A 5,191-nucleotide genomic window follows, 5' to 3' on the forward strand; every position below is an offset into this window, starting at 1 on the left:
GCGGCCCCAGTTGTCTCACTCACTCACCAGGCCTGCGCTCTGAGTCTGTTCAGGATCCGGAAGGCCTGGACCAACAATTTTAACAATTAAAAAGAAATGAAGATGTTCACTGAAAGACACTGATTACCAGAACTGACTTAAAAAGAAATAGAAAATCCAAAAGTCCTACATCCTTTCTAATTTTTTTTTTAATTATCAAAAAGTGAAGTTGGCTATTTTTGGTATATAGTTATGCAAGTCATTTAAAACTATTTAATTCATAATTAAATACTTTCCCAACATTTCAGGGCCAGATAGCTTTATTAATAAGGTCTATTAAATACTTAAGCAAAGTAGTATCAATCCAATGATAGGCTTTCCTAAAATAAGGAAGAAAGATACAATTTCCAAATATGTTTGAAGCAACTATCCTGAAAATAAAACAGAAAGAAAGAGAGAAGAGGGAAAGATGTATAATACAAGAAAATCAATAATTATAAAACATTTCTGAGAGCCGACGAGATAGCTCAGCGGACTAAAGTGCCTGCTTAGGCAAGCTTAGGTAAGCTCAGGGACTGCAGTTTGATCCTCAGCACCACATGTACCACCAGCGCCACCCACAGGGGGCTGAGCCAGTCACATACAAAAGAATCTGAAAGTAATTAAGGAAAAGCGAAATAAGCAGAAAGATAGCACATATTTATAAATTGGAAATCTTAATATTGTTAAGGTGACAATACTGTAATACCCAAAGTGATACACAGATTCAATAAGGACCTTATCAATATTTTCAATTTTCCTTTTGCAGAAATTGACAGGCTAATCCTGAAACTTCATAAGAAAATAAAAGTAACTGAGAATAGATCAAAACATTCTTGGAAAATAAAAAGCCCGAAGTCTTATACAAAGTTTCTAAAGTTTGAAAAGAAGTCTTATCAAAACTTTCTAAAACTAATCAACTGATGAATTACATGCTTCATACAGTAGTCAAGGAAGTGGGATGCTGGCATAAAGACATACAGACCACAAAATAGAGTTGATAGTTGATCTTAAAACACCATACATCATGGTCTAGATAGGCCTAAATTGCATCCCCCAAAGTTCATGTGTTGATAGCATGCTCAAACCAGGGCCCCCTACAGTGTGAGATGTAATGGGACTCTTAAAAGGTGACACCTTGGAGGAGATCCTTAGGTCTATTGAGAGGACACCCTGGGAAGACACTGTAGGACCTCTGTGTCTCTCTGGCTTTGTGTTTCAAGATGTGACTTGTTCCTCACACATGTGTCCAATCATGACATGACAAGTCTAAGAGGTTTTTGCCAGAACCAAGCCAGTACCATTCATATGGCCTGTGAGATAAATAAGCCTTCTGTTTTAAAAGGTAGCCTGCCTCGGGTTTTTCATTATAAGAAGAAGAATAGAATAATACAGAGAAGTGGTACTGAGAGTGGGGTCATTATAACCAAATCCAAAAAACATGGAGGCAGCTTTTGCTGTTGGCTATGGGTACAGATTAGAAGAGATGGGGAGCAGGCTAGAAAGTGCCTAGAATACTCTAAGTGGTGTTTTCCCAAGATTCTGGCAAGGGCTCAGATGAGATGAGCAAAGAGCCAGAACACTTTAATAGATTGGATAAGTTATTGAAAATAGCAATCATTTTAGAAATTGGACTCAAGTCAGCCCTATTACCCTGTGGCAAAGAACCTGAATGCCACTGTGTCCATGCCCTGAGATGTAAGGAAACCTGAAATTAAGAATAATGGACTACTTTGTCAGATAATTCAAAGCAACAAAGCATGCTGGCTGTGTCAGGGAAATTACTGCCACTTTTAATTATATTTACACTAAGATTCAGAAGCAAAAGACAATTGAATGAAAAGATTTTTAAAATTTCCAGGAAGCAACATGTCCAGGAGGCAAGGGTTCAGCCAAGCCCCTTGCTAAAAGAAAATTGGCATGGATAATAAGAAACCAAATATTTTATATCAAACAATTGGAAAAAAGCCTCCAGGCTCTCAGAAGTCTTGGAAGCCACCCTCCCATCAGAAATCCAAAGAACCCCCACAGCCTTCCCCGCAGGCTTATTTCCCTGCATTCAGCCAGTGAGGTACTCCACAATGACAGCCATGGCTCACATAGGCTGAAACGTAACTCATACAGGTGGCAACCCTTGGCATCTACATGCTAGTTTTGCAGGTTCACAGAATATAAGAATTGTGGGGTCATGGTAGTTTCCACCAAGCTTTCAAAGGAAAGCCTGGGATGCTAGGCCAGAGTTTGCCACAGGGTTAGAGCTCCAATAGGCATCACCCAAAGAGGTGGTACAAAAAAAACCCAAACAAAAACAAAAAAACACAAGGAGGTGGTGCATAGTGGAACCAGAGAGGAGACTCCACCCAGCGATATATCACACACACTTAGATAGCCACCAACACTGCAGTTCCACAAAGCAACCTGGGCAGTGACCAGCAAGACATTCAGGACCCATCTCCAGCTACCACAGTGGGAGCAAGATGCTGGACTTGTAGCTTTAGGATTTCAAGTCTTCCCAGCTGAATATTTGTCTTGCTTTGATCTACTTCTTTCTCTCTACTTCCATATGTCTATCTTTTAAAATAGAAATGCTTATTTTGTATCTATTTTGCTATTGTATCTTAAAAGTATGGTGAGGGGGTTGTTTACTTAGTTTTGTTGTCTGCTTGTTTCAAACCCAGGGTCTCCTGCACGACAGACAAGCAGCCTTCCATTGGGCTGCAGCCTTCCACTGGGATGCGTTCCCATCACCTGTAAGTTTTCTGCATTTTGTTTTTCAAGCAAGAAGTTAGTTGAGGGGCCAGAAAGATAGCTCAGCAGAATAAAGTGCCTGCTTAAGCACATGCAGGAATCATGGTTTGATCCCGGCACTACATGCTGCACCAGCCTCGCCCCTAGGGCAGGCTGAGCTGGCCAGAGTCCAGGCATGGTAGCACATGCCTACAATCCCAGTACTAGGGAGGCTGAAAGCAGGAGATCACCACAAGCCCAAGCAGCATAGTGAGACTCTGCAACAATGAAATACATTTTCTTTAAAAAGAAGTTACAGTTGAGTTTCTGTAGCTTTGAGTCTTAGAGGTAACTTTGGACATGGCCTTTTGAGCAGTACTGGAACAGTTAAGATCTTGAAACTCCAGAAGATAGAATGAATTTATTTTGCATGAAGACATAGATACAAACCTTGGGGCCCAGGGGAAGAATGCTATGATTTGCTTATGTCTAAATGTGTCTCCCAGAGGTTTGTGTGTTGAAAAGTTGGTCTGTGGGGTGGTAATGTGGAAGGTGATGGAATCTTTAAGAAGTGTCACTTAGATCATTGAGGAAGGGCCTTTGGAGGAGATTGTAGGGCCACTCTCTCTGTCTCTGTCTCTGTCTCTGTCTCTGTCTCTGTCTCTGTCTCTGCCTCTGTCTTTTTTGAGACAGGGTCTTGTTTTGCAGTTCAGGCTAGACTTGAGCTCACTTTGTAGACTAGGTTGATCTTGAACTTGCAGTGATCCTCCTGCCTCAGGCTCAAGTGCTGGGGTTACAGGCATGTGCCACTCTGCCTTCCTATTTCAAGATGCTGGTGTCATTTATATCCCCCAGTGCATCATGAATTTCTAGGTGGGGCTTTTGGGAGTGACTGGATGTGGGTGTGTGATATGTGATACTCATCACTGGATTACTCCACTGATAGGTGTATAGCTGGGGATGATGTTAGAATGAACCCTGATGGGAAAAGGTATGTCACGATGGGCGTGGCCTGGAAGGGCGTAACCTCCCCCCTCATCTCACTCTCTGCCTGGCATACCATGAACCGTACTCCTCTGCCATGCTGTCCTGCCTTAGAAACAGCTGACTATGGACTGAAAACTCTACAAACTGTGCACCAAAATAAACCTGCATGCCTTTAACTTGTGTCAGGTATACTGTCCTAGCAATGACAAAGTTACAAAGACAGATGTGATGTTCTTCACACATGTTCTCCAGTCATCATGTGACTTTCAGAAGATGAACATTAGCGCCAATTCTATGCCCTTGAACTTACTGAATGTGAGCTAGTAAGCCACTTGATGAAATTAGCCTGCCTCAGATACTGCATTTCCTTTTAACAAAAAAGAAAAACCAGATTAATATACTAGCCAATAGCCAGCCAATAAGAATAGAATCAAGATAATTCAATGGCAGAAAGCATAGTCTTTTCAACTAAGAGTGCAGGATGCCATATACAATATAGTGCGTTTGAATCTTCACTTCATGTGATGTACAAGAATTAACTCGAAATGGGTCAAAGACCTAGGTGTAAGAGTAAAACCAGTAAGCCCTTAGGAAAAAATTTAGGTACAAATCTCGATTATCTAGATTGGGTTAGGCAAATGTTTCTAAGACATCATTCCAGAAGATACAAAAGAAAAAATTTTCTTCAAGGGATGCCATCAACAACGAAATAGATAACCCAATTTGAATTTGAAGGAAATATTTTCAAATCATTTCTCGCAGAAGGAACCTGTATCTAGAATATACAAAGAACCACTACTAAATAAATAGCCCAATTTTTTTAAAAAAATGGGCAAAGGGTCTAAATAGACAGTTCTCCAGGACTGGGGAGAGAGCTCAGCAGCATAAGCAACTGCATGGCAAGTGCAAAGACTTGAGTCCAATCCCCAGTACCAAAAAACAAAACAAAAAAAAAAACCTCAAAAAAAAAAAAAAAAAAGACAGTTCTCCAGAGAATATCTTTAAATCAGCAATATGCATTTGACATGTTCAGCATAATCAGCTGCTGCAGAGAAACACGACTCAAATCCACAATGAACTGCCATTTATTACCCACCAGGATGCAATAACAAGAAAGACAGACTAAGTACTGGAGGGAATTGGAAAAATCAGAACCCTTGTACATTTTTCATGAAGGCAAAAGGTGTAGCCATTGTGCAAAAACAGTTTGGCAGTTCCTTAAAAAGTTAAACATAGACTTATAATTTGACCGGATCATTCCACTCCCACGTACAAGTGTCAGTTTTAGGCTCTACAACCAAATACCTGAGACAGCCAATGTAAATGAAGAGAGGTTTCTGTGGGCTCCTGGTTTCAAACCATTCTGACTGCACTGCTGTAGGCCGGTCATAAGGCAGACATAGCAGAGGCAGTGTGGCAGAAGAGCTTGGCAGAGGGAGCTCTTCACCTCACGGCAGCC

Source organism: Octodon degus, unplaced genomic scaffold (genome assembly GCF_000260255.1).
Source record: "Octodon degus isolate 3935 unplaced genomic scaffold, OctDeg1.0 scaffold00048, whole genome shotgun sequence".
Taxonomy (NCBI): domain Eukaryota; kingdom Metazoa; phylum Chordata; class Mammalia; order Rodentia; family Octodontidae; genus Octodon; species Octodon degus.